The sequence below is a fragment of the Piliocolobus tephrosceles genome, chromosome 6 (genome assembly GCF_002776525.5).
Source record: "Piliocolobus tephrosceles isolate RC106 chromosome 6, ASM277652v3, whole genome shotgun sequence".
NCBI classification, from domain to species: Eukaryota; Metazoa; Chordata; class Mammalia; order Primates; family Cercopithecidae; genus Piliocolobus; species Piliocolobus tephrosceles.
The window spans coordinates 37,019,211-37,029,331 of NC_045439.1; the positions used below are offsets into that span (position 1 = coordinate 37,019,211).

The 10,121-nt window shown below is 48.9% G+C and overlaps 1 protein-coding gene across 1 annotated transcript in view; it reads right to left on the reverse strand.

Moving 5' to 3' along the window:
- The window catches only part of PLEKHD1 (pleckstrin homology and coiled-coil domain containing D1), a 43,722-nt gene that overhangs the window by 28,726 nt on the left and 4,875 nt on the right, over positions 1 to 10,121 (reverse strand). The gene's annotated exons all lie outside the window — the stretch shown is intronic.

Genomic DNA, 10,121 nt, shown 5'->3' on the forward strand with positions numbered 1-10,121 from the left:
TTTTTTTTTTTTTTTTTTTTTTTTTTGAGACGGAGTCTTGCTCTGTCACCCAGGCTGGAGTGCAGTGGCCGGATCTCAGCTCACTGCAAGCTCCGCCTCCTGGGTTCACGCCATTCTCCTGCCTCAGCCTCCCAAGTAGCTGAGACTACAGGTGCCCGCCACCTCGCCCGGCTTGTTTTTTGTATTTTTTTAGTAGAGACGGTTTCACCGAGTTAGCCAGGATGGTCTCGATCTCCTGACCTCGTGATCTGCCTGTCTCAGCCTCCCAAAGTGCTGGGATTACAGGCTTGAGCCACTGTGCCCGGCCTTCTTTTCTTTTTAAAAATAGAAGGCTGGGTGCAGTGGCTCACACCTGTAATCCCAGCACTTTGGGAGGCTGAGGCAGGTGGATCACTTGAAGTCAGGAGTTTGAGACCAGAGTGGCTAACACGGTAAAACTCTGTTTCGCTGGGTGCGGTGGCTCACGCCTGTGATCTGCCCGCCTCGGCCTCCCAAAGTGCTGGGATTATAGGCTGAGTCACTGCACCCAGTCCCATTTTCTTTACCTGAACCTACCCTCTCTAGCTGGCCACATAACACACACAGCCCTGCTCAGGTTGACACCCTACTAATGCCAACTCTGTCCCTAGGCCTTTCTGCCCCCACTACAGAAAGAACACACGAATATCACCTGCTGCAGAACCTCAGTGACATTCCAGGCTTGCCAGCACCTGACCTCTGCCCACCTCTCAGCTATCCTGCCAAATCTGCCCTTCAGCCGTCTGTCCTCCAGGCAACTGCCGAGCTCACTGTCCCCTGCCTGCTACACTTGCATGGTCCTGCACATGGAGATTGTGCGGCTTGGCCTGAAACGCCCTCCCTCTTGCTCTTCAGCCAGCGGGACGCTTCCCCGCCTTGGTGACCCGCCCAGCCCACACTGATGTCTGGGCTCCTTCTGCACTTGTTAGCAGAGCCTGCACTTGGCACTTAGGCCCACTCCACATCCCGTGTGTGCATCTTGCCCCAGCGAGGCATCAGGCTCCTGGAGGGCAGGTCCGTCCCACTTCAGTCCCATGGGCCCAGGTAGGTGTCCCCTGGCTGTTCCAAGGGAATTTCACAGAGTAGTTAAGAGCATATAGGCTTTGGCATCAGAGAGACCTGACATTTTCCAGCTGGGGTTGGGGGTCCTTGGGCAAGTCAGCTCTCCTTTCTGAGCCTTAGTTTCTCTACCTGTAGAATGGGGATAATAACAACTAGCTTATGTGGTTATTTTGAGGGTCAAATGAGATTGTGCTCATCACCCTACCAATCTGCAGAGGACTCAGGATAGAGCTGAGTGATGTATTCCATCGTCTGAATACAGTCACTGCAGGGAGCAGCACACGACTGTCTCCAGGGCCACCGCCTCCTCTCAATGGCTTTGGAAATACTGCTATGAACTCAATGTCTCCTCAACGTTCATATGTTCAAGCCTTAACCCCACATGTGACTGTATTTGGAGATAAGGTCTTTAGGAGGTAACGAATGTTAAGGAAGGTCATAAGAGCAGGGCCCTAATCCAATAGGACTGTGGCCTTATAAGAAGAGCTCTCTTTCCTGGCTGGGTGCAGTGGCTCATATCTGTAATCACGACACTTTGGGAGGCTGAAGCAGGGGGATTACTTGAGCCCAAGAGTTCAAGACCAGCCTGGGCAACATAGCAAGGCCTTGACTCTACATTAAAAAAATTAGCTGGGCATGGTGGTACATGCCTGTAGTTCTAGCTACTCAGGAGGCTGAGTGAGAGGATCACTTGAGTCCAGGAATTCAAGGCTGCAGTGAGCCGTGATCGCACCACCACTGCACTCCAGGGTGACCTCCAGCCTGGGTGACAGATCAAGACCCTGTTGCAAAAATAAATAAGTCAAACCTCTCCCACTCTCTTTTTCCTCTTCCTCCACCATGTGGGGACACATTGAGAAGGTGGCCATCTGCAAGCCAGGAACAGGTGCCCTCATCAGAACCTGACCATGCTGGCAACTTGATCTTAGACTCTCAGCCTGCAGAACTGTGACCAAATACACCTCCGGGGTTTAAGCCACCCAGTCTCTGGCATTTTGTTATAGTAGCCCAAGCTGACTGAAACACATAAACACCTTCATGCCTTCCTGCCACTCCTGGAGCCCCTCCCACTTAAGGCAAAGCACTGTGCCAGGGCTGGGAAGTGGGTGGGCAGATGATCGTTAGACACATGGCAAGGAGAGCGCAGGGCTCTGGGGTCCACCAACTCCCATCCTTCAAGCTGCAGCCTCAGGCAAACTCCCAGCCTTACTAAGCCTCCCTTTCTTCCTCTATAAAATGGGGGTACAAGTAACTGTCTCTTAGGGCTGTTGTAAAGATTCCTCCATTGATTCAACAATTACTGAGTTGCCACTGTGTGCCAAGCACTGCTCTGGGTGTTGGACATACAGTTGTGAACAAGACAGACAAAAATCGCTGTCTCCATAGAGCTTACACTACTTGCATGTAGTGAGTGTCAGATGGTGAATACATGAGACATAGAGATGTCATGTGCCAGATGCTGATATGTGCTATGGAGGAAAATAAAGCAGGTTAAGGGGAATTGGAAGTGGGCATGGATGCATGTTAAAGAGGGTGGGCAGGGACAGCCTAATTAAGAAGGTGATCTTTGAGGAGAGGTAAGGTGTTTCCAGCACAGGAGCTGCAGGTGCAAAGGCCCTGAGGCGGGAAGTGTGCCTAGCTCTCAAGGGAAATGCAAGGCTGCAGCAGTTGGGCCAGATTGTATAGGGCTCTATGGCTATGGTAATGACAATAATAATCAAGCTAACATTTATTTAGTACTTTCCACACACCACATCTCATTCCAAGCAGTTACTGCTGTTAATGCACTTAACACCACTCACAATGATGCTAAGAGAGAAATGCTTCCTGCATTTTACGTGGGCAGAAATGAAGCAGAGAGGAGGCATGACTTGCTGAAGGTCACAGCACTAGTTGGTAGAGGCTGGCTTTTTCTCTGAGAAAGAGAGGCAGCCACCGGAAGGCTTTGAGCAGGAGTGACCTGGCTTACATTGCAAAAGGCTCATCCTGGCTGCTATGTTGAGAGCAGACTGTCAGGGTAAAGGCAGGGAGATTCATTAGGGGATATTGCCACATATCGTTAGGGAGCAAGAGAGGATCCAGTGGATGGAGGCATGTAAAGTCCTCAGCACTTGCCTGGCACACAGAAGGTAGCCCCTAATGTCATGTCCCTTCTCCTCCTGCTTCTGAAGGACTGCATAGAGAAGGGCAGGGGAAGGAAAGTGGATGTTCAGGGTAGCCTTTGCTCTGTGAGGGCCAGAGTTCAGTAGGGATTGTAAAGGGCCCACACATCACACATGCCACACCCAGCCTGACTGCACCTGTCCCCAGGTTGGCTTGGGGGGAGGTGGGGGTTAAGGGAGGGGAGCTAGCATGGACCTGGAGGAGGAGGAGGATGGCCTGGCAGGCAGGAATGAGTTCTGCCCAACGAAGGCCTCACCTGGCAAGCACATTTCTAGGACCCAAAGGTCTGGCCTTGCTTATAAACCTGAGTCAGTGACAGCCCTGCTATTCTAGCTGCCCCTTCTCAGCATCTTCTCAGCAGGCGGGGGCTCAGAACCCCGGTGCCCTGCACAGAGGAACACTTCCTCTTCCCACCCCTTATTCCAAAGTCCCCTTGTTCCCCGACACTCTCATTCGGACTGCAAGCCAGGGGCCACATCTTCCCAGGCCCTGCGCAGTTGGTCTGGCTAGAGACGGCCCAAGGGCTAGAGATGGCTGCCCTTTCTGCAGCTGTTCTAATGCGTTGGCTCCTGTGCTAAGGGTTCCACATGTATTTGATCCACGTCACAATCGTGGAGGGTTAGACATATTATTCTCATTTCACAGATGAGGAAACCGAGGCTTAGAGGCAAAATAGTGTATGCAAAGCCACACTGCTAGAGCAGAGGTGGAGCTGGGATTGGAACCCATGGACAATAGTCTCTACACCTACTTCCCACAGCCACTGCCTAAGAAGCTGCTCCATCCACCTCCTGGCCAGGAAACAGATGGGTCAGAGGCTATAAGTTTCAAGGTTGGGGTAGCCAACGTTAGAGTTCTGCCACTGACTGGGAATGTGACCAGGGCAAGTTACCTAATATATTTAGGTCTCAGGTCCCCCCCACAGTACAACTTGAGGATAATAGTAATAGCACCTATATCTCACAGGGCTGTCAGGATAATGTTCCCCTGAAGACTTAGAACATGGTGGTAAATATGTAAGAAATGATTGCTTTTATGATTGTAATGATTATTTATTATGATTGGGTTCAGACTCAGTAATAATAAGCTGCATTCTCCCCTGACCTCCTTTTCCATTTGTGCTCACACGGCTGCTACTGGAGGGAGCTCTTGGCTCCAGCCCAGCTGGCCAGCTCCCTGTCCTCCCAACACACGGCTTATCCCTGCATCTGTTGCTTCCCCCTGCCCCCTGTGTGCAGCCCATCCCTCCTTCCAGACCCAACATCAATCCTGGGAGAAGCTCTGCCCATCAGCTGTGGCCCTTGTCTGTCCCCATGTGTTGGGGTGAAGCCCAGAGCATGGGTGAGGTAAGGGGCTTGTGTCAACTCTGGCTGCCTCTCTCTCCCATCATAAAGAATAGTATTTTCATATCCAGATTAAAGAGCATTCGCAAGACGCCTGGACACTCACCTTGCTAAGACAGTGACCAGGGAGAGCCTAGTTAAGAAGTAATCTTTGAGGAGAGGTGAGGTGTTTCCAGCAGAGGAGCTGCATGTGCAAAGGCCCTGATGCTAAGTGTTTTATTGACTTTATCTTATTTAAATTTTTCATAACAACTCTGAGAGAGTTAAATAATATGCCCCAGATTACACAACTCGGAATGGGGGAGCTAGGATCGTTGTAAAGGTGTTTGTTTTTTCTATTTCACTAGTGAGGAAACCGAAGCACAGAGAGATTAAGCAACTAGTAAGTGGCAAACTCAGAACGCAGTTATCTCTGCTGACAAAGCCCAAGTTCTCACCTGCTATGCTCTGTGATGCCCGGTCCTCCTCATTCCATGTAACTGGAATAGTTTCTCTAACTAGGGCTTATCTCTGCTCTCTCTGCAGAGTGACTGCAAGCTGCTGATCAGCTCAGGTCAGAGAGCATGAATGATTCCCCTGGTACACCCAGGTACTATGCTAGGCTCTGGAGCTTGATGATTTGCTGACCTCAGGGAAGCAGGAGAAAGAGTGTAGAAAACAATAATTTTAAAAATAGCTAATATTGGGCCGGGCACAGTGGCTCATGCCTGTAATCCCAGCACTTTGGGAGGCCAAGGCAGGTGGATCACAAGGTCAGGAGTTCGAGACCATCCTGTCTAATACGGAGAAACCCTGTCTCTACTAAAAATACAAAAAAATTAGCCAGGCATGGTGGTGGGCACCTGTCGTCCCAGCTATTCAGGAGGCTGAGGCAGGAGAATGGCATGAACCTGGGAGGCAGAGCTTGCAGTAAGCTGAGATCGCGCCACTGCACTCCAGCCTGGGTGACAGAGCAAGACTCCGTCTAAAAAAAAAAAAAAGCTAATATTGGCCGGGTATGATGCCTCATGCCTGTAATCCCAGTACTTTGCAGGGCCAAGACAGAAGGTTCATTTGAGCCCAGGAGTCCATACAAGCCTGGGCAACATAGGGAGACTCTGTCTCAACAAAAAATTTAAAAATTATCTGGGTATAGTAGCTTGTGCCTGTGGTCCCAGCTACTTGGGAGGCTGAGGTAGGAGTATTGCTTGAGACCAGGAGGTCGAGGCTACAGTGAGCCGTGATCATGCCACTACCCCCCAGCCTGGGCCACAAAGCCAGACCCTGTCTCAAAAGACTATAAAAAACAAAAACAAAACACCTAATGTTTATCAAGCTCCTCCTTTGTGCTAGGTGCTAAACACTGTTCTAGTAACAGTATTGTGCTAACTCATTCAACTCCTCACATGAGGTAGGTGAGGAAACTGGAGCATAGAGAAATTAAATAATGTGCCCCAGATCACACAACTGGGAATGGGAGAGCTAGGATAGTTGTAAAGCATCAAGAGGATACACCACAACATTGTAAAGCACCAGGGTAGGCTTTAACTTTGTAACATACCAGGGAAGTACTGTGCAACATTGTAACATACCACAGTGCACTGTAACTTTACAACACACCAGGAGAGTACACTGCAACATTCTAATGTGCCAGAATCTATTGCAACATTGTAAGTGTATATTAGGTAGAGGAAGAGTGAAGACCCCGAGGAATCAAGGGTTTAGGGGTCCAGCCAAGGGAGATGTGACAACGAAGCAGGGCTTTGAAGAATGAATAGGAGTATCTTGGGAATTTGGGAGGAAATGGAAGGGGGAGAGATCCATTCCAGACAAAGGGAACAGCATAGGCAGAGAATAGTGTGTTCAAAGTTATAAAAATATATCTGGTATTATTGGCAGAAAGTGTAAAGGGTGGGCAGTGGTGTAGGGGAGGTGCAGTAAGGAGTGAGTTAAGGTCAGAGAGCAGGGACAAAGCAGGGCAGAGTGAGTAGTCCTTGTGAAGATGCTGGACTTCTTCCTGCAGACAAGGGGAGCTGCCAGCAAGTTTCAAACAGGGCACTTGTAAGGTCATATTGTAGTTTTAGCCATGGGGAAGTCCACAACCAGGCAAAGGGAAAATTAAAGTTATTGGGAGGTACAAATCAGCAAGGTTCATTGAAATGTTCAACAAGGGCAGGGTGAGCAGGGACTGGGATGACACAATGACCAGGACGCTAGCTTGGGTCACAGAGTGGCACAGGTGCCATCCAACACGAATTAGGGAACTCAGGAAGGGTTTTCTTAAGCTTCAGCTTTGTCCCCATCTTCTGCTCTCCTCCCCAGTGCTCTGAATGCAACAAGGGCTCAACCAGAGCTTGATGGTCACCACTGCCTCATGATAAGTCCAGCTGGAGCCAAGGAAAATGTTATCTAGAACCGCAAGTATCTTCTGTGTTGGCCAGGTCCTGTTAAACAAAGGCCTATCCACTCTCTGTCCACTCTGGTGAGCTTCCTAATGTTTGGAGATGCAAATGCCACTGAGTTTAGGAGTAGGAGCTGGAAAGGGCTTTGCATAACAGAGTGAAAGAAATTTGAATTTGGGGAAAATCCTGTAGGACAGTGGAGAGGAGGAGTGATGGGAGAGTGCAGAGGAGAGAGGATCCTGGGAGGATCCAAGAGTCAAGAGAGTGAGGTCACCGTCTCTGACGACAGCAAGGTAGGGTGCCTACCAGGGAGCTAACGCTCAATTTGAAGATATTTGCACTTCTGTAATTTAAATACCTCCTCTGCCCCCCTCTTTGCCACAGCTTCCCTTTAGGATAGGCTGCCAGACTCATAAATACCTTGATGAGAGGCTGTTGTGTTTATGCAGCAGTGTGGAAGGCTGGAGAAACTGAGAAATAAAAGCTGAGTTCCTTTACAAATTTACAAGAAAAAAATCAACCCCATCAAAAAGTGGGCAAAGGATATGAACAGACACTTCTCAAAAGAAGACATTTATGCAGCTAACAGACACATGAAGAAATGCTCATCATCACTGGTCATCAGAGAAATGCAAATCAAAACCACAATGAGATACCATCTCACACCAGTTAGAATGGCGATCATTAAAAAGTCAGGAAACAACAGGTGCTGGAGAGGATGTGGAGAAATAGGAACACTTTTACACTGTTGGTGGGACTGTAAACTAGTTCAACCATTGTGGAAAACAGTGTGGTGATCCCTCAAGTATCTAGAACTAGAAATACCATTTGACCCAGCCATCCCATTACTGGGTATATACCAGAAGGATTATAAATATAAATCATGCTGCTATAAAGACATATGCACATGTATGTTTATTGTGGCACTGTTTACAATAGCAAAGACTTGGAACCAACCCAAATGTCCATCAATGATAGACTGGATTAAGAAAATGTGGCACATATACACCATGGAATACTATGCAGCCATAAAAAAGTATGGGTTCATGTCCTTTGTGGGGACATGCATGAAGCTGGAAACCATCATTCTGAGCAAACTATGGCAAGGACAGAAAACCAAACACTGCATGTTCTCACTCATAGGTGGGAATTGAACAATGAGAACACTTGGACACTGGAAGGGGAACATCACACACCGGGACCCGTCATGGGGTGGGGGGATGGGGGAGAGATAATATTACGAGATATACCTAATGTAAATGACGAGTTAATGGGTGCAGCACACCAACATGGCACATGTATACGTATGTACCAAACCTGCACGTTGTGCACATGTACCCTGGAACTTAAAGTATAATAATAATTTAAAAAAAAAAAAAAAAGCTGGGTTCCGCCTCTGGTTGTGCAACAAGGACCATGTACATTGGTCAGCAAATTAATCCATCAACAAGAAAACAGTTTAGAGCCTCTTGGGGATTAATAGAAACCTTGGTACAGATTTTAGACTTCCTTTAGATGTGGGATTTGGTCTTGGGACCAAATTTATCTCACTCTCAAGAGGGCAGCAAGACCCCAGTGTATGTGTGAGTTACACATGAGTTACATTTCCCGGGAAGGCGAACATCCAGGCTGGCTTCCCCTCTTCCCCAGGCACAAACTTCCGGAATAGGCCCAGCAGCCAGTCTCCCGCCTCTCTGAGCCTCCTGGATACTGAGAATGGCTATGTAGGGCGGTGGAGCTGGAGAAGGACTGCCCTCAGAAGTATCCTTTTCAGAACTGGCAGAAGGAAGGTGGAAATGACACAGCCCCCAGTATGTGTCCCTTGTGTCCATTCTGGGTGGCCTGCTGTGCTCAGGAAAAGGTCATCCTGGCCCGTGCTTCTCATCTGGGATCCAGTCTAAGATGGCAGAACAGCAGGAACCCTATCTGTGAAATCCGTGAGTCATGATACATTAGAGTTCAGAGAGATTATCAAGTCCAAGGGGGCTCAAAAAACTTAGCCCAACTATTCCAACAACAGTAAGACAACCATAATGTGTAAAACAGGGGTCCTCAACCCCTGGGCCCTGGACCAGTACCAGTCCATGGCCTGTTAGGAACTCAGCCACACAGCAGGAGATGAGCAGGTGAAGCTTCACCTGTTTTTACAGCTTCTCCCCGTGGCTGGCATTACCGCCTGAGCTCTGCCTCCTGTCAGATCAGTGGCGGCATTAGATTCTCATAGGAGCATGAACCCTGCTGTAAACTGTGCATGGCAAGGGATCTAGGTTGCACAGTCATTATGAGAATCTAATGCCTAAAGAAACCACCCCCACCCCATCCTTGGAAAAATTGTCTTCCATTAAACCAGTCATGGCACCTAGTGCCAAAAAGGTTGGGGACTGCTGGTGTAAAACATATAACAGGTGGCTCATGTCCGTAAACCCAGCAGTTTGGGAGGCTGAGGCAGGCAGATCACCTGAGGTCAGGAGTTCGAGACCAGCCTGGCCAACATGGCAAAACCCCATCTCTACTAGAAAATACAAAAATTAGCTGGGCATGGTGGTATGTGCCTGTAATCCCAGCTAATCGGGAGGCTGAGACATGAGAATTCCTTGAACCTGGGAGGCGGAGGTTGCAGTGAGCCGAGATGGCGATGCTGCACTCCAGCCTTGGTGACAGAAGGAGACTCTGTCTCAAACAAACAAACAAGAAAACATAACAGTGCAGAGGTAGTGCTTGAAGTGGGCAGAGAGACTTGGAGCTGGACCCCTGTTCCCCATTCCCTTGTAGTAGACTCAAGGCACCTCTGGGGTCATCTGTGGCATACTATTTGACCCATCCCACTCCCACTCTATAGATGAGATACTGCTGGCCAGTGGGGTGAAATGCCACAGTCTGAATCATGCAACTGGTTACTGGCAGAGCTGGGGCTGGAACTTGGAGCACCTGCCTCTAAGCCTAGATTCACTTCCTCTTTTTTTTTTTTTTTTTGGCAGAGTATCGCTCTGTCCCCCAGGCTGGAGTGCAGTGGCTTGATCTCGGCTCACTGCAATCTCCGCCTTCTAGGTTCAAGCGATTCTCCTGCCTCAGCCTCCTGAGTAGCTGAGATTACAGGCACCCACCACCACACCTGGCTAATCTTTGCTTTTTTTTTTTTTTTTTTTTTTTTTTA